At 45.5% G+C, this 20,082-nt stretch overlaps 1 protein-coding gene across 4 annotated transcripts in view; it reads left to right on the top strand.

The window, feature by feature from the left end:
• Positions 1 to 20,082, top strand: part of LOC141070992 (uncharacterized) — a 131,081-nt gene that overhangs the window by 15,289 nt on the left and 95,710 nt on the right. The gene's annotated exons all lie outside the window — the stretch shown is intronic.

The following is a 20,082-nucleotide window of genomic DNA, read 5'->3' on the forward strand; positions in this document are numbered from 1 at the left end:
GCCTATGAAGAGCGAATAGTCTGGATGTCTGCCCATTAACCCTGACCCTAGCAGTTGGGGATGTGTACAACAGCCGTAACCACGATATGAAGGTTGGTCCAAATCCCAAGCACTCCCAACACCTTCCAAAGATAACTCCATTCGATACTGTCGAATGCTTATCTGTCATCTGTTAACGGAAGTATAGGAGGCTTCCATGTTACTGGTAGCATAAAGGCTCTGGAAAAGCAAAATGTCTCCTCGCTCCCCAAAAGAAATTCAGCAAATTCTCCGCTCCCAAATGCCCCCCTTCCTTCTGAGCTGCATTGTGCCTAAACCACATTTATGGCCCACATGTTTGGCATTTTTGTGTGGTGATGAGAGCCCGCCTAATTTACAGGTGCGTGTCTCCAGAAGCATATCTGGGCATAATGTACTTGTCACTATAACAGCAGTGTGCAATTTTCACTCAGCAAAATCCACTGCTGCCTGTTTCTGGAAAACACCCATGGAGTCAAAATCGTCACTACATCTGTAGATAAATTCCCAAAGGGTTATAATTTTCAAAATGTGGTCATTTGAAGGGGGATTCTGCTTTGCTAGCAGTTAGGCTATGTGCACACGCTGCGGATTCTGCTGCGGTTCCGCAGCGTTTTTGGCCCTGCGGAACTGCAGCAGTTAGGCAGACATGGTACAGTACCATGTAACCCTATGGGTTTTAAAAACCGCTGTGCTCACGCTGCGGTTTTGCTGCGGTTTATAAACCACAGCATGTCAATTGTTCCTGCGGATTCCGCTGCGGTTTCACACCTTTAACATAGTAGAGGTGTGAAACCGCAGGGGAAAACCGCAGGCCAAACCGCAGGTCACTTTACCTGCGGTTCTGCACGGAAAAACCCGCAGGTGAATCCGCAGTGTATGCACATAGCCTAAGGCTGTGTGCACACGCTGCGGATTTTGCTGCGGTTCCGCAGCGGTTTTGGCCGCTGCGGACCCGCAGCAGTTTCTGCTGCGGTGTACAGTACAATGATTCCCTATGGGAATCAAAAACCGCAGTGCAGACGGTGCGGAATTTTCCGCACGGATTATCTGCGGTTTTCAATCCGCAGAAAGAATTGACATGTCAATTCTTTCTGCGGATTCTCCTGCGGTTTGCCATCTCCTCCATTGAGGAGATGAAAAACCGCAGGGCAAAACCGCAGAGCAATCCGCAGGTAAAACCGCAGGTCTTTTGACCTGCGGTTTCACCTGCGGATTGTATTAAATCCGCGCGGATGAATCCGCACCTTTTCCGCAGCGTGTGCACACAGCCTAAGATGTCTCTTTATATGGAATCTGCAAATTAGCCTAGGAAAATCTGCGCTCCAGGAGGCAAGTAGTGCTCTGTCACTCCCGAGTCACTCCGTATGGCAAAGTAGTACTGTACATCCACATATGGATTATTTCTACATTCAGCAGAAATTGTGGGACAAATGTTGGTGCTATTTTTATATATTTCCCAGTGTGAAAATGTAAAACTTTGGCCTAACACACATACTTTGACTGGTCCCAGCCTCCACTGGGCTCTGGGCATGGTCCTGACCCTCTTCAAATTGCACCAGTTCCATGACCATTTGTTCTTTGGGTTTGTCCGTGGGGTCAACCTGCTTTGACGTGCAACGTGCAATAAGAGTGTTCTTGGACTGCCGCTTATAAAAAGCTTCTCCCAGCTTAACCATGGTTGCCAAATAAAAGACAGGACAGAAAAACAAAGAGAAGGGGAGGGGTTACTGCTATACACACTGTATTGTCTCAGCACTGATAAACACTGACTTTGTTCTCCAATACTTTTTGCGCAGGGTCCTTCACAAGAACCGTGCAAGTTTTTAGAGAGAGGAATGATTGCTCAGACGAGATAACTAATGCTCTATTATCCCACTGCTCTGCCACCAATATGTCATGAATTACAGGGGGGAATAGGTTTGGTTATCCCACTGCTGCCACCGATATGTCACGAACTGCAGGGGTGTTTGGTTGCCCCCAGTTTCTCAGCAGGGATTTATGTATATCCCACTTTCCAGTTCCGGTTTGGAACTTGCAGCTCTCCGGCGCCCCCCTTACCCTCAGGTCAGTCAGGGAACTGCACTAGGATAAGTAGTCGCCAGACGGGCCGCCTCACCGTGTACTGGCTAATGGGAAGGCTGCAGTGAGGAAGATGACTAATCCCGGTCCCAGGCGGGATATACACTTATCAAACTCCGTCCGTCACTGCCAGGGTCTTCCCCAAAAGCCCAGAACACACTACGCCTCCACCAGCTCCTGGTTCTAATTAAGATCGATTCAGGAGTCACCCGATCAGTAGTGTTGGCTTAATTTAGCATAGAGGTCATGGGGATATGTTATAGAGCAAGGAGAAACGAAGCTAGTAATTTTATATTTTACTCCAAAAAGTAGGCAGTGTTTACAAATATACAAAAAAAGTTACAAATTGAGAAAATTATAGAATCTACAGGCAATTACAAAATAAAGAGGGCTTAAAGGTGAAAAATAAACACAGATATCTCAGTCCATGGAAAGCATGTGGTTTGGGGGGAGGGGTTTCCAAAGGCAAGGATTCAGCCCACAGCATGGATATGCAGTATATGCTGTCTCCCCCAGGTCTGAACAACCTCAGACTGAGGTTGCTGATCATATACCCTCTGCTTGTGACATCACTGAGGTGGGGGGAGCTATGGAAGCAATTACCTTATCAGAAATGCCTAAAAAACTCATAAGTATCATATCTCGGGGAGGGAACCTCGTAGAGCGACGACCAAAGTATCATTTTTTGCAGCATGACGTTAGTGTTCATTTAACCCCTTAACTCCCGGAGCGGTTTTCGTTTTCCGCTCCCCATCTTTCCAGAGCCATAACTTTTTTATTTTTCCGTCAATATGGCCATGTGAGGGCTTATTTTTTGCGGCACGAGTTGTACTTTTGAACGACACCATTGGTTTTACCATGTTGTGTATTCAAAAATGGGAAAAAAACTACAAATGTGGTGAAATTGCAAAAAAAAAGTGCAATCCCACACTTGTTTTTTGCTTGGCTTCTTTGCTAGGTTCACTAAATGCTAAAGCTGACCTACCATTATGATTCTCCAGGTCATTATGAGTTTATAGACACCAAACATGTCTAGGTTCTCTTTTATCTAAGTGGTGAAAAAAATTCCAAAGTTTGTTAAAAAAAAAAAAAAAAAGCACAATTTTCCAAGACCCGTAGTGTCTCCATTTTTTGTGATCTGGGGTCAGATGAGGGATTATTTTTTGCATGCCGGGCTGTTTTTAAATATACCACTTTTGTGCAAATATGTTCTTTTGATCGCTCGTTATTGCATGTTAATGCAATGTCGCGGCGACCAAAAAAACGTAATTCTGGCGTTTTGAATATTTTTCTTGCTATGCCGTTTAGCGATCGGGGTAATCCTTTTTTTATTGATAGATCGGGCGATTCTGAACGCGGCGATACCAAATATGTGTATGTGTTTTTTTTAAATTGTTTTATTTTGATTGGGGCGAAAGGGGGGTGATTTAAACTTTTAGGTTTTTTTTATTTTCTTTTAATTTTTAAACACCATTTTTTTACTTTTGGCACGCTTCAATAGCCTAGGATGCTAGAAGCATGCCATACTTGATCAGCTCTGCTACATATAGGCGATGCTCAGATCGCCTATATGTAGCGGATTTACTGCATTGCTATGAGCGCCAACCACCGGGTGGCGTTCATAGCAATGTGCCGGCAACAACCATAGAGGTCTCTATGAGACCTCTGGTTGTCAAGGCAACGCATCGCTGACCCCTGATCACATGACGGGGATCAGTGATGTGTTCATTTCCGGCCGGGCGCCAGAAGTACTAGTTAAATGCCCGCTGTCAGCGTTTGACAGCGGGATTTAACTAGTTAATAGGCGCGAGCGGATCGAGATTCCGCTCGCGCCTATTGCGGGCACATGTCAGCCTATAAACAGCTGACATGTCGCGGCTTTGCGGTGGGCTCACCGCCGGAGCCCACCTCAAAGCAGGGGATACTTAGCGATGACACAATAGTACGTCATCGGTAAGGGGTTAAATCCGAACGGCTTGGCTATGTGCTTTGGTTAAGTAGTAATCCACTACTTGGATTCTGCTGGTCCCTGAGCTTAGAAAATTCACTGGGGTGTGGTTCTATCAGTGTACTTTCCAACTATGTAAGTATCATACCTATAATACCAACTGGGGTCAAGATATGCCCTAATATTTAGATCTTAAATGAACTCTCTTTTAGACAAAAGAGCAGGTTTCCAGTCCACAACTACCTTCAGCCAGCTTAGGGCCATAAACTACTCAGTGGGGGGCTGCTAGTACACTAGTATCACGTTAAACAGTGTGTGTAGGGAGAAGGAGCTGGGAGGGGGAGTCAAAAAGCCAACAGCGTGTGTCTGCGAAGAGTGTCAGTGAAGCCATGGATTGTTCTAGAAATGTGTGATGATAAAGAAAACCATACATCATATTTATATTATCATGACAGATGGAATATTACTTTGGATGTCAGAAAGGGGAACACATCTGCTGTCATTGTTACAGTAACTTTGTCACTTACATAGTATCTTGTAACTGATGTTTGAGACCTCTTTCCTCCTCCTTTGTCTAGAGGGAAGTGCTGGTCTCTGGTTTCTTGGTGCTGCTGTGATCTTTTTCAATCACAGCTTTGTAAAATTCTGGGTGGCAGTGTTGTAAATGTCTTTTTAGATAGGAAGTTCTTGAAAGAGCACTTTTACCACTGCCTGAGTGTGCACTGATTTTGGCATCACAGCATTTGTTTTCATCTGGGACACTTGTACATACACTGATACACAAAATATTTTTTATCTTGAGTCACAGTGAAATGCTCAAATACAGCTGACTTCATAAGATGCTTCTTAGACATTTTATAATTATGTACATTCGCTCTCAAAATAATTTTGTCCTGTAAAAAAATAAGGTATATTGTAATTCTTGCAAGAATAAGGAATCATGAACTGTATATTTTGGGATAGAAATAAAACCATCTTTGCATAAAATAATATGACAGATAAGTATAAAGTTTGTAAAATATGTTAGATAGTTTTACTCTGAACTTTCAATGACAAGCTTGTCTCAGGGTACAGCTCACTAAATGCTTCACATCATATTTCTTCACAGTCTATGAAGAGGAGGAGGGAGGGGGCATGTTTGTGCTGAATCGTATTACAGAACACACACACACACAAAAATATATATGTCCTCATCGATCCTGTTACTGTATTTCTGAATTTGAGATGTTAGAAAATAGTTTTTCCCCTTATATTCTATGTATAGTGTATATAAGTTATCAGAGCAGCCAATTTCTCCAAACATGAGCCAAGAGGAAAAACAAACTAAAACATCAAGCATACAGAGACAACATATACTGAACTATTGATTTATGCACAGTTTATTGAAAGTTTAAATATTCTTCAAGAAGTGCTTACCATCCTTAATCCTATTGTCCTGTTCACTCCAGAAGTTCTGAGATGAATGTAGGCTTTCCTTCCCTGTGTGTTATTTTTTTCCCCTTATCTGTAGAGGAGGAGCTTCACTACTTATCATGAACATAAACTGCGGCACAGATTCATCTCAGCTAAAAGTCTACACCTTAGATCAGGAATAGGACAGATATTTATAGGACATTTCATAACTTTCCCAAATTATTATGAAAAAAAATATTCCCTACAAACTGCATTGAACTACTGTACCCAATTTATTATATTTATTTTATGAGTCAGAGTCGGTCCATTTTATACCGACTCCACCAAAATGTGCTCTGACTCTACGACTCTGACGCCACAGCCCTGAAAGTAAGTGTGAACTTGGCCAAACTATTTGGCCAAGATAGATTTAAGAAAACCCAGCATGGGCTTTTATTTCTAGAGTTCACTCTTCAACCGGGTCTTACAAGTGGCCCATGGCCACATATCCCATTTAAAACCCGGCAGCAAAGGGTTGGGTATGTCATTGTTGGTTGGCAAGCTGCAGAGCAGGTGACTCTGCAACACCCGGCTTGTGTGTGAAGTCAGCACAGAGCCAAGGGAAGCAAATGCCTGGCGCCCCCTCAGCATGACACCGTGGTGCAGTCGCCCACGGTAGCTGGTCTCAGATACGGACTGGCGTAAGCTTGGGACTGGAGTAAACACCTTGATGAATTGGATCAGGCCTAGGCAAACTGCGACCCACGGGCCACATCCGGCACCCTGAGTGTTCCTGTGCAGCCTGCTGACACTCACAGCCAGAGGGCTGGAGTTCTCACCTTTGAATGTGAGAGTTAACTTTACCTCCCCCTTCTCTCCCAGCTTGTACTGTTGTATGTCCTGTGCAGGACAGGTAGGGGTTAAGTCCCCCATAGTGCTCCCCCTGTGAACTGTGGTTTATCACATCCACTCCATAGACTGCAGTAAGGATTCCCACCCCCTCCTGTCAGCTCCTGCCCATATGTGATGTGGATCTCTGCATGTGGAGTAGAGGTGGGAGGAAACTTTTCTCCAATGCTCCCAATTTATTGCTTGATCAACTTCTATTACGTGTTATGATAAGCTTTATTGCAACAAGTATTTTCAGGCTATGTTCACACAACTGTAATATTTGTCCAAGTCCTGTCTATGAAAAAAAATAAACCCGACTTCACACAGAGCACTAGGAGCAATGTCATGGAATTGAGCTATTTACATTACAGCTTGAAAATCTCTGTGTGAAAAAATGTCACAGCATCCATCCGTCTCTTCTGTATTTTGGATCAGACTCGCCTGTTGAAGTCTATGTGTGTGCAAAAATAAAAAAAATTGGATCCCATATGAATCATCCGTATAGCATTCGATTTTTACGAATACATTTCCATTACTAACACAGGACACTATTTCTTCTTTAAAATTTTATTCACTTCTGATGTCTAAAAATGGATGCCATGCGGACGACAACACAGATGGAAAATCGACTTGTTATGGATGAAAATAACAAATTTTTTTTTCATTAAGACTCCCTTTATGAAAGTCAACCCACATTGTCAGGGCTGTGACTGCAGTAATGCCTGCAACATCAATACCACCTATGCCTAAATAACCCACTGGTAATGTGACCGGGGGAACAGGGAGTAAAGGACAGGCAGGGAGAAAGACTTGTATCTCACCAGTATGCTGTGGTGCCGCAATGAGCGCACCCCGACGTGCGTTTCGCTGCTGGCAGCCTCGCTTTCTCAAGGGGAGGTGTGCAATTGCTCTCAATCAGGACCTTAAGTATCCATGGATACTGGTCACGTGATCATCATATGACACTGCCTGACTTCAGCTGCGCTGGAGCCGTGCATGCGTGCATCGTCACCGCGCTCTCCCCACATGACCCGGATGTGTCCAACCTACCACAAAGACAGAGGCCCAGAAAGGGCATCAGCTGTGCGTCAGAAGGCCTTTGCCGGATAACGGGGGGGGGGGGGCAACGGCAGGCGACTAACGCAGCACAGGCACACAGATATTAAGTCATATGTAACAGTGACAGACACAATGTATAAACTCCATATCTATGACAAAAATTACAATTCAAAACTGGCCGGGATGTCTGTATATAGTAGATATATGTAGCGTTTCAGTAGTTTTCATTGTAGTGTCGTCCAACAGCCACAGCCAGTTTCTGATGCAGCCAGAGGCGGAGCATATGAAAACTTTTAACCAAGGGTCCCACAGCAGAGAAAATGAAGAATAAAAGCTAAATAGAAAAAATATGTCACAGTTAAAAATTATACATAATGACACACACACACATAGATATTAAAAGATGCACATATGGAGGAAAAGTGCAGGTCACTATGGTATGCTTATTAATTTATAAGAAGGGTGCAAAATTCAGAGAGTCATTTAAACCATCTGGTTTCATTTTCCCCAACGTGATAATCCATTTCAACTCTCGCTGTGCCAGGAGTTTTTTTTTCTTTAATCCCCTCCACGACCGCACATAGGAGGTTGCCTCCCCATCCTGATTAGGGACAGGAAACAAGAGGTTAAATAGCCCTCCCCTTCCTCTAATCCCCAGTGTTTCCCTGTCCCTGACAGGAATGAAGAGGTTCTATGTGCTCCGTGGATGGGGCCGGCGAGATCCCGGAGTTTCTTTTCCCCTTATCGTGAGCCGGGCAGCCGGGGTCGAACGTCCCACACCTTCCTCCCCGTATGCTGCTCCCACCGCTGGCGGGACCCGCACCATCCTCCGGCGCTTCGGCAACGCTGGATGGTGAGTGGGGCTGGGGGCCTCCCGTAGCTCCCCAGCCCGGAATTCGCTCCCCCCTCGTGCCGCATGCCTGTCTCTCCTGAGCGGCATGCATCGGAAGTGACGCGCACCACCGGGCCCGAAGACGCGACGTTTCTTCCCTTAGGGGGAGCGATCTCATCCGATTGGGTGAGGTAAAGGAAACTGGGTCTCGGTTCCTATTTAAGGACCCTGATGGAAGATGCCATAAGGTAGGACTAACGTCTGCATGATGGATGCGTCTTCGGCCTCTTTCACACATCCGTCTGTCACCATCAGTCAAAATCCGCTGTTTTGCTAAAAAAAACGGATCCGCCATTTTTCTTGGCGGATCCGTTTTTTTTCCCCATTGAGTTGCATTACCGGCGGATCTTGACGGATGGTCATCCGTTGGATCCGTTTGTATACGGATCCGCCAAAATTTTTGCGTCCGCCGACTTGCCCGGACGGACAATGAAATGTTTTTGTTGGCCGGCCAGATCCGCATGTTACAGTGAGCATGCCCGGAGGAATTGACTCAGCCGGAAATTTAACCCTAAACTCCGTTCTGGCGGCTGAAAGAACTCTCTCTCTCTGCACGGTTTCCTTTAAATTTCTGCCTTATCTGTTTGTTTCAATCCGCCAACGGATCTGTTTTCCGCCATTTTGGCGGATTTCAACTGAGCTAAAAAACGGTTGTGTGAAACAGTACTTCCCTGAAAGCTGCTTCTGCAGAGCCCAGCTCAAACCCTGGCCCAGTGAGTACACTCGGAAAAGGGTTTATACTTTTTTGGCTTAGGAGCCATCCTTAGGGGCCCCCCTCCTTTTCTCTCTTTCAGGTAGACAAGGATCCTACACCAAAAATGGAAGAAAAGCCTACAAGCCGAAAATGCGCCATCTATAGGAAAAAAAAACTCTCCTCCGATTATAAAAAGACATTGTGCCAGCAATGCACAGCAAAAATGGTACGGGAGAAACAACCATCCCTGATAGAGGAATTAAGAGGGATGATGCGACAGGAAATCCAGTCGTCCCTGACTACCTTCTCCCAGTCATCCGGGGAGGGGCTGTCAACATCAAGGAAGAGGAAATGCGCCCCTGAGGACGTCTCAGATTCAGAACCCGAATCATCGGTTTCGGTGGACTGGAGGGAAGAGGGTGAACTAAGCCCTGTCAGAGGATGATAAGAAGTGGTTCTTGTCCTCAGAGGATATGGAGGAACTACTCTCAACAGTCAGGAACACAATGGGAGTAGAAGAAGATAGACCACCCCGCTCAGTGCAGGATGACCTATTTGGCGGCCTGAAATCCAGGAAGAAAATGGTTTTCCCTATCCATGATAATATCCAGAGTCTAATCCTGGAAGAATGGGAACTCCCGGAAAAGAAGCTAAGTATCCTGGGCGAAATGAGGGATCGATTTCCCCTGGACGAAGAAGCCGTGAAACCTTGGACTGAGATCCCAAAAGTGGATATCCAGGTAGCCAGAGTAGCTACAGTTGTGGCCAAAAGTATTGACACCCCTGCAATTCTGTCAGATAATACTGTTTCTTCCTGAAAATGATTGCAAACACAAATTCTTTGGTATTATTATCTTCATTTAATTTGTCTTAAATGAAAAAACACAAAAGAATTGTCCTAAAGCCAAGTTGGATATAATTCCACACCAAACATAAAAAAGAGGGTGGACAAAAGTATTGGCACTGTTCGAAAAATCATGTGATGCTTCTCTAATTTGTGTAATTAACAGCACCTGTAACTTACCTGTGGCACCTAACAGGTGTTGGCAATAACTAAATCACCCTTGCAGCCAGTTGACATGGATTAAAGTTGACTCAACCTCTGTCCTGTGTCCTTGTGTGTACCACATTGAGCATGGAGAAAAGAAAGAAGACCAAAGAACTGTCTGAGGACTTGAGAAACCAAATTGTGAGGAAGCATGAGCAATCTCAAGGCTACAAGTCCATCTCCAAAGACCAGAATGTTCCTGTGTCTACCGTGCGCAGTGTCATCAAGAAGTTTAAAGCCCATGGCACTTTGGCTAACCTCCCTAGATGTGGACGGAAAAGAAAAATTGACAAGAGATTTCAACGCAAGATTGTGCTGATGTTGGATAAAGAACCTCGACTAACATCCAAACAAGTTCAAGCTGCCCTGCTGTCCGAGGGTACAACAGTGTCAACCCGTACTATCCGTCGGCGTCTGAATGAAAAGGGACTGTATGGTAGGAGACCCAGGAAGACCCCACTTCTTACCCCGAGACATAAAAAAGCCAGGCTGGAGTTTGCCAAAACTTACCTGAAAAAGCCTAAAACGTTTTGGAAGAATGTTATCTGGTCAGATGAGACAAAAGTAGAGCTTTTTGGGCAAAGGCATCAACATAGAGTTTACAGGAGAAAAAAAGAGGCATTCAAAGAAAAGAACACGGTCCCTACAGTCAAACATGGTGGAGGTTCCCTGATGTTTTGGGGTTGCTTTGCTGCCTCTGGCACTGGACTGCTTGACTGTGTGCATGGCATTATGAAGTCTGAAGACTACCAACAAATTTTGCAGCATAATGTAGGGCCCAGTGTGAGAAAGCTGGGTCTCCCTCAGAGGTCATGGGTCTTCCAGCAGGGCAATGACCCAAAGCACACTTCAAAAAGCACTAGAAAATGGTTTGAGAGAAAGCACTGGAGACTTCTAAGATGGCCAGCAATGAGTCCAGACCTGAATCCCATAGAACACCTGTGGAGAGATCTAAAAATGGCAGTTTGGAGAAGGCACCCTTCAAATATCAGGGACCTGGAGCAGTTTGCCAAAGAAGAATGGTCTAAAATTCCAGCAGAGCATTGTAAGAAACTCATTGATGGTTACCGGAAGCGGTTGGTCGCAGTTATTTTGGCTAAAGGTTGTGCAACCAAGTATTAGGCTGAGGGTGCCAATACTTTTGTCTGGCCCATTTTTGGAGTTTTATGTGAAATGATCAATGTTTTGCTTTTTGCTTCATTCTCTTTTTGGTTTTTTCATTTAAGACAAATTAAATGAAGATAATACCAAAGATTTTGTGTTTGCAATCATTTTCAGGAAGAAACTGAGTATTATCTGACAGAATTGCAGGGGTGTTAATACTTTTGTCCACAACTGTAAAAGACTACGCTACCCTTCGAGGACTCCTCGCAGCTGAAAGACCCGCTGGACCGGAAGATGGAAGTCCTGGGAATCCTCAACGACTTCCTTGAAAACAAATGTGGCATCGGCCTGTGTAATCAGGACCTTATACCTCTGGCTTCAGCTGCTAGGAGAACATATTATACCTATGGCTTCAGCTGCTAGGAGACCATATAAAAAGGGGAACTTCGATGGAAGATCTCCTAGCTTCTCTACCACTTCTACAGAAGGCAGCCGCCTTTTTAGCAGACTCCTCAGCGGAGTTGGTCCGTATTGCGGCAAGAACATTCGTGCTTTCCAACACCACTGGAAGGGCTCTATGGCTAAAAATGTGGAGTGGAGATATCCTATCTGTTAGGGACGGCGGAACGCACTAAATATAAATAATAGGAAGTGCGTTCGCCGCCCGGGGTCCACCGTGCAGTAGGTGTAACAACCGCTGCTGAGTAATGGCAGACTAGCTATATGGCGGTATACTGCGCTCGGGTTAAACGTCACCCGAGGTGCTCGGAGCGGACTCTGTTAAACTCACAGAGACGCTTTAGTGCAAATAAAGCGTAAACGCCGAGCCTGTTAGCTTCACAGTTCTCAGCTGGCGTGCACACACGGTATACGGTCACTGGACATGGCCCAAGGCCGAGGTCGGTGTCCGTCCTGACCTACCGCGCGTGCGGCGTCGCTACCGCGGACGCCAGTAAGTGCTGCTAACTGCAGCGCGGCGGTAACTACTGCCGCTGTATAACAGTGCCGTGAGGCATCACACTATCGGACGCTAGTGTAGCAGTGCGGTATGCACTGTGGCGTGTGGCTTGCCACTGACTGGCACTGACTATAACTCTAGTTCCCTATCCACATGTGTAATATCAGAGGGAAGGGGTTTCAAATGAGTCAGTCACCAGAATCATACATCTGTCACCATTCACACATCTAGCAAGTATAGCCTATACTAGCGCATGGCCGAGCGGGCCTTTTGTAGCCATGCGCTTCCGGGACCTTCCAGACCTCTGAGATGGGCCAGACGGATCAGGACAAGGACCTGAGCACGTGACCCCCGATCTCCACTGGGAGATCGTCTCGTGGGCACGGCGAGAGGACTTAGCCTCTGGAGTGGTTTCCTGCAAAGCAGGCTGCGTTTCTATTGCTGGTCCAGAGGTGGCAGCAACATCCAGACCCAGAGGGCTGGTCTGAGCAGGGCACCTGGATCGCCGAGATTGCTGTGCAGGTCCCTGAGCGGTCGGAGAGGAATGGGAGACCGCTGGATATATGGCTCTGGATTCCTGCTGTGCAGCTGCATGAATCCGACTCCTAACACTATCAAAGTCAAAATTATACTCTATCCCATTCAAAGGCGAATATGTATTTGGCCCGGCATTGGACGAACTATTAGAGAAGGTGACCGACAAGAAGAAAAACCTTCCCGAGCCGAAACCACCAAAGAAAAAACCCTATCATCCACCCCAGGCTCAAACCCCGCAATACAGGGGTAAAGGGAAAACGGGACGTCAGAGCTACCCAAAAGGCGGAAGAGGCAGGAATATTTTTCACGACTCCCGTTCAGACAGAGATAAAAAATGACGCCAAGCAAGTAAGGGGCAGAATCGCAGATTACTTCCCGAGCTGGCAGGAGATAACAACGAATCAAAGAATCCTGGAATCGGTCAGATGGGGAGAAAAAATAGAATTCTCCTCCAGCCCCCCCGCAAAACTTGGAAGTTACATATCTTCCGTCAGCAAGACATCAAAAAGTTCTACACTGCGAGCTCCAAAAGATGCTCTCATCAGCGGTAATCTCTCCAGTCCCAGAACTGGAACAGGGTCAGGGCCACTACTCCCGGCTGTTCTTAGTTAAAAAAAAAAGCCAAGTGGGAAATACTGGGTCATCATCAAAACCTGAAGAAGCTAAACCAACATGTCCGGTACCAATGCTTCAAGATGGAATCGATAAAGACTACGATACCACTGATTGGACGAGACTTTGCCATGGCCACCATAGATCTCCAAGAGGCCTATTACCACGTTCCCATCCATCCATCCCATTGGCAATATCATCTAAGGTTTGCAGTCACTCTAGACACGGAAGTACACCACTTCCAATTCAGAGTTCTACCCTTCGGCATCTCTTCGGCACCCTGAACATTTACAAAGATAATGGCAGAAGTGGTAGCATTCCTCAGAGGGAAGGATATATGTGTCGTCCCTTACTTAGATGACCTCTTGGTCTTGGCTCCCTCCAACACCATTCTAAGACACCTACAAACAGTCCTACAGCAGACCCTGGCGTCCCTGGGCTGGATGGTAAACATGGAAAAATCAGACCTGAATCCCTCAGCCAGGAAGGTCTTTCTAGGGATCCTCCTAGATTCCCACAACCAAATATCCTTTCTTCCGTCCACCAAGTAGGTAGGCGTGAGATCAAAAGTTCGGGCTCTAAAAAGTCAGAAGACAGTGACCATACGGTTTGCCATGTCAACGTTGGGGTCAGTGACTTCTTGCATCCAAGTGGTCCCCTGGGCCCAGGCCCACTCAAGGATATTCCAGAGATATATCCTATCCCGCTGGGACAAAGACCCGGAGACCCTCAATACGAGAATCTCCCTACCCCAGCACGTAAAGCTGTCTCTCAACTGGTGGCTCAACCAGGGAAATCTAGCAAAAGGGACACCCTGGATACAATACCCCATGACCTCGATCACAACAGACGCCAACAAACGTGGCTGGGGAGCAGTATCGTCTCAGTGTCTTCCAGGGACTCTGGCCCAGAGACATGGAAAAACAATCTTCCATCTACAGAGAACTGAGAGCGATAGAAGAAGCCCTAAAGGCAGCAGAAACATCAGTCCAGGGAACCCATGTCCGGATTTACTCCGACAATATGACCACCATGGCCCATCTACATCATCAGGGCAGCACAAGATATGGAAGTCTGCAAAACGTTTCAGCACGGATATTCAGCTGGGCAGAACACAATCTCCAGTCCCTTTCAGCTCTCTACCTGAAAGGATCCGACAACACCGAGGCAGACTTCCTAAGCAGGACAGACTTAGATCCAGGGGGATGGAAGCCTCAACGTCAGAGTATTCCATACCTTAACCAAAAAATGGAGTCTCCCAGAGGTAGACCTATTTGCGAGCCGGGAGAATGCCAAAACAAAGCATTACTTCTCCATAGGTCCAATCGAAAAACACTCAAAGGTGGACGCCTTCGCTCACCCGTAGAACTTCGGACTGGCATACGCCTTTCCACCGATTCCCCTAATGCCAAAAACTCTGCAAAAGATCAGGACAGACGTGGTCAACACTATCCTGATCGCCCCTCTCTGGCCAAAAAGGAGCTGGTTCGGAGCCCTAAAACTGATGAACTCAGAAGGTCCCTGATCCTGCCCGTGGACCGCGACCTTCTACATCAAGGTCCCATCCTTCACCCGGCTCCCCACAGCTTAAGCTTGGCAGCCTGGTTTCTGAAACCACAATCCTGAGAGCCAGAGGCCTCTCAGATGCAGTGATAGCTACCCTACAAAAAAGTAGGAAATCAATCACAAATGCCATATATTCCAAAATATGGAAGACCTTTTCAGCATGGTACGGATCCACTCCCATAGATCCCTTCCACCCCAACGTGACAAAGATCCTAGACTTCCTACAGGACGGTTTATCCAAGGGTCTGAAACCAAGCACCTTGAGGGTCCAAATATCAGCCCTAAGTTCTTTCTTCGATCAAAACGTAGCAGAGCATCGATGGATCAAGAGGTTTATGTCAGCAGCTTCCAGAATCCATCCAAATAAATCCAACATGGTGGGGCCATGGGACCTGAATATAGTACTAAAGGGTCTAACGAACCCTCGATTTGAACCTATCGACCAGGCCCAGATAGGTAAACTATCCTGGAAAACAGCACTACTCGTAGCCCTTACAACGGCAAGAAGAGTGGGAGGCTCTGTCCATCAGAGAACCCTATCTAAAAATTCTGGACGCTATCTAAAAATTCTGGACGATAGACTAATTTTCCGGCTAGACCCTTCCTTTGTGCCAAAAGTGTCTTCGAATTTCCACAGATCCCAGGAAATAATACTGCCCTCCTTCTGTGATAGCCTGAGGGATGAGAGAGAAATGGGATTCCATTCACTGGACGTCAGGCGAGCAGTTCTGACCTATTTGGAAGAGACAAAGCTCTGGAGGAAATATCAGAATCTCTTTGTTCAGTATGGCGGACCAAACAAGGGGAAGAAAGCGTCCAAAAGCTCCCTAGCTAACTGGATCAAAAAAGCAATCACGGCCGCTTATAAAAACCAGGATCTCCTGGGTAGAAAAAGCTGATGCATCCATTGAGCAGATCTGCAAGGCTGCGACCTGGTCTTCAGTCCATACCTTCACTAGGCATTATAGATTAGATCTTATGTCAATATGAAATCTAGCCTTTGGCAGGAAAGTCCTGCAAGCCGTGGTCCCTCCCTAAACCATTATTCTTTGGTATACCTCCTATGTGCTGTCGTGGAGGGGATTAGAGAAAATAGAACTACACTTACCGGTAGTTGGGTTTCTAAGACCCTCCACGACAGCACGGGTAATTTCCCCCCCTAACAAAATTTTGTTCATGTGACTTATGTGAATAAATAATATTTCAAGCATTCACTCTATATGGTCCTTGGAAAACACTGGGGATTAGAGGAAGGGGAGGGCTATTTAACCTCTTGTTACCTGTCCCTAATCAGGATGGGGAGGCAACCTCCTATGTGCTGTCGTGGAGGGTCTTAGAAACCCAACTACCGGTAAGTGTAGTTCTATTTTGAACATTCCCCCCTCTAATTCCCGTATGTACCACATCTATACCTCTCACCCTAAATTCTGTAGGACCACAGTTATGGACCATCCTAAAATGTTTAGGAATGTTCTTAAGGCTGGTTATATCTTCCACCGTGCTGGCTGCGCCAATGTCTCGCACGTGTTCTCTGACACGCACTCTAAGTTCCCGTGATGTCAAGCCAATTTAGATAAGGGGGCAACTACAAGTCGCATAATAGATTACATTGCTTGTACGACAAGAAATGTACTCTTTAATCTCATCGTTTTTTTTTACCGTCCGTTGAGTCAAAGGACACGCTGCGGGAAACATTGGCGCAGGCCACGCATTGCCCTCAACTAAAACAGCCTTTTACTGTTTTTGTAGATCCGAATGGGTTTTAATAGGTGCTACATAGTGACTCCTGACAAGCATATATATCCCTAAGATGTTTGGATCTCAGTGGGGTCATAAGGGGTCGATCCATTAAAAATGGTCCCAGGGAGGGCTCGGTCATCAAAACAGGCCAATGCTTTGTCAAGATATCCCTCATACTCTCCCATTCGTGGTTGAAAACTGAAATGAAACGTATGTTATCCTCATCCTTCTTTTTATGGACCTTATGGTAAAGCAATTGGTCCCGAGGAGTAGCTTTGGCCCTATTGCATCCTCTTTTTATACTTCTCCCACTATAGCCCCGCTGTCTAAATCGTTCCCTAAGGTCACAAGCCTGTGCCTTATGACCCCACGGAGATCCAAAAATCTTAGGGATATGCTTGTCAGGAGTCACTATGTAGCACCTACTAAAAACCAATTCGGATCTACAAAAACAGTAAAAGGCTGTTTTAGTTGTGGGCATTGCGTGGCCTGCGCCAATGTTTCCCGCAGCGTGTCCTTTGACTCAATGGATGGTAAAAAAAAGCTACGAGATTAGGGAGTACATTTCTTGTGGTACAAGCAATGTAATCTATTATGCAACGTGTAGTTGCCCCCTTATCTACATTGGCTTGACATCACGGGAACTTATAGTGCGTGTCAGAGAGCACGTGTGAGACATTGGTGCAGCCAGCATGGTGGAAGATATACAGTATATGCAGCCTTAAGAACATTCCTAAACATGTTAGGATGGTCCATAACTGTGATCCTACAGAATTTAGGGTGAGAGGTATAGATGTGGTACATACGGGAATTAGAGGGGGAATGTTAAAAAAAGCGTTAAAATGGATTATCCCCTTGGGGACAATGAAACCGGATGGTTTAAATGACTCTCTGAATTTTGCCCCCTTGTTATAAATTGATAAGCATACCACAGTGACCTGCACTTTTTCTCCATATGTGCATCTTTTAATATCTGTGTGTGTGTGTCATTGTTTATAATTTTTAACGGTGACATATTTTTTTTTTGTCTATTTAGCTTTTATTCTTCATTTTCTCTGCTGTGGGTCCTTTGGATAAAAGTTTTCATATGCTCTGCCTCTGGCTGCATCAGAAACTGGCTGTGGCTGTTGGACGACACTACAATGAAAACTACTGAAATGCTGCATATATACTATATACAGACATCCCGGCCAATTTTTGAATTGTAATTTTTGTCATAGATATGGAGTTTATACATTGTGTCTGTCACTGTTACATATGACTTAATATCTGTGTGCCTGTGCTGTGGTGCGCATGAGCCCGTTAGTCGTCTGCCGCTGCCCTCCCGTTATCCAGGAAAGTCCTTCTGACGCACAGCTGATGCCTCTTCTGGGCCTCTGTCTGTGTGGTATTTTGGACACGTCCGGGTAACGTGGGGTGAGCGTGGTTCCGATGCGCGCATGCGCGGCTCCAACGCAGCTAAAGTCAGGCAGTTTCACATGATGATCACGTGACCAGTATACATGGATACTTAAGGTCCTGCTTGAGAGCACTTGCACACCTCCTCCTGAGTAAGCGAGGCTGACAGCAGCGAAATGTGCGTCGTGGTGCGCTCAGTGCGTCACCTCAGCTTACAGGTGAGATACAAGTATTCCTCCCTGCCTCTCCTTTACTCCCTGTTCCCCCGATCACATTACCAGTGGGGTATTTAGGCATAGGCGGTATTGGTGTTGCAGGCATTACTGCAGTCACAGCCCTGACAATGTGGGTTGACTCTCATTAAGGGAGTCTTTATGGACACGTGACTGATATAGGGCATTATCTTGGCCTGCGTATCTGGAAGCTCTCTCACCCTATGGTGGCACTTGCTGATATATCATATGAATTATCTATTTATGCTGTTTGGTGCCATTTTTTCTGGCGTCTTTGTTATAGCACATCTCTTTATTATTAACTTTTCTTTGTATTTATTGTATGGTGTCAATAAAATTTTGTACATTTTTTTTCTTATAAACTCCTATGTTTCTCTGGTTTATAATATAAAATTAGTATTATGCAGAATTAAAGGGTGATCCGAAACCAAAGGTGACTTTCATACTAAATTTAATTCATAATCTAATCACTTTTCTAATATACTACGGTTAAAAAATTTCTATCTTTTCCTCTCTAGTCTAACTTCCTGTCTGCTTGTGGTTTGTTTGTTTTTTTTACTTCCAATGACATTTTGTTTGAGAATCCCAGTGCATTTTGGGGTACTCACACGGGACATCGTCATGGGGCAGAGGATGCGGTCACTGCCACAGCTGCTTCCCCCACCATGAAAAGAAGCGTAATCTGTTTCAGAGTCTGGACTGGTCCCTGCCGGGTCATCTCTTCTCTTTGGTGCCAGCAAGGGAGTGCACTGTCACTGGGCATTCAAAGGAATATAGCGCAGGGATCACATACTGAGCACGCGTCAGAATTTACTTAAAACGCATTATCAGGTGAGCAGGACTAGCCGAACCTCCAAAACAGACATCACTGATGGCGCCTAATTTCAGAGAGGGCGCAGAGGCTGTGGCAGTGTTCGCAGCATCTGCCCCCTGATAACAGCTCATTCGAGTATCCCAGCATGCACTGATGAATCTCAAACAAAATGTCATGGGATTGTCGAGGTAGCTATTTTGGGAGGGCTAAATTAACCCTTCACGGTTGATCCAGTGATTTCCAAATTATTCCAGTGTTGCTAGCAACTCAAATGACCACACGGAGACTGGGGTCTCTGTACGGGAGGATCGAGGCAGATCACTAAGCCCCTTTATTTTAGTCACATCTTTTATAATCTTTTGCTTAATTATGCAAGGTTCTCAAGTACCAATATCATCATTTCACTTTGTAAGCCAATAATATTGCAAGAAAACCGGAAACTACATACAGTGGGGCAAAAAAGTATTTAGTCAGTCAGCAATAGTGCAAGTTCCACCACTTAAAAAGATGAGAGGCGTCTGTAATTTACATCATAGGTAGACCTCAACTATGGGAGACAAACTGAGAAAAAAAAATCCAGAAAATCACATTGTCTGTTTTTTTTTCATTTTATTTGCATATTATGGTGGAAAATAAGTATTTGGTCAGAAACAAGAAATCAAGATTTCTGGCTCTCACAGACCTGTAACTTCTTCTTTAAGAGTCTCCTCTTTCCTCCACTCATTACCTGTAGTAATGGCACCTGTTTAAACTTGTTATCAGTATAAAAAGACACCTGTGCACACCCTCAAACAGTCTGTCTCCAAACTCCACTATGGTGAAGACCAAAGAGCTGTCAAAGGACACCAGAAACAAAATTGTAGCCCTGCACCAGGCTGGGAAGACTGAATCTGCAATAGCCAACCAGCTTGGAGTGAAGAAATCAACTGTGGGAACAATAATTAGAAAATGGAAGACATACAAGACCACTGATAATCTCCCTCGATCTGGTGCTCCACGCAAAATCCCACCCCGTGGGGTCAGAATGATCACAAGAACGGTGAGCAAAAATCCCAGAGCCACGCGGGGGGACCTAGTGAATGAACTGCAGAGAGCT

The sequence above is a fragment of the Dendrobates tinctorius genome, unplaced genomic scaffold, assembly GCF_039654945.1.
Source record: "Dendrobates tinctorius isolate UK_male_01 unplaced genomic scaffold, ASM3965494v1 ptg000014l, whole genome shotgun sequence".
Lineage (NCBI taxonomy): Eukaryota > Metazoa > Chordata > Amphibia > Anura > Dendrobatidae > Dendrobates > Dendrobates tinctorius.